The following is a 286-nucleotide window of genomic DNA, read 5'->3' on the forward strand; positions in this document are numbered from 1 at the left end:
TCATTTGACCACGATTCGATTCGATACATTTTCTATCAGTTAATTCCCCCAAAAATGGGGGGAACTGATTCACTCAGCATGAATGGACTATTAATAGGTCAATAAAAACAATAAAAAAAAAAAATTATTATTATTATTTCTTTTCTTTTTTCGATTATAATCGATTCTAACATTTTCAAATCGATGCAGTTGAATCGTCACATTAGGATCGATGCACCGTTACACCCCTGTTAGTCTCTGGTTCCCCGGGCCTGTAGGGTCCTCGCGCGGGGGGGGGGGGGGGTCC

This window comes from Notolepis coatsorum (assembly GCF_963971535.1).
Source record: "Notolepis coatsorum genome assembly, chromosome: 16".
Lineage (NCBI taxonomy): Eukaryota > Metazoa > Chordata > Actinopteri > Aulopiformes > Paralepididae > Notolepis > Notolepis coatsorum.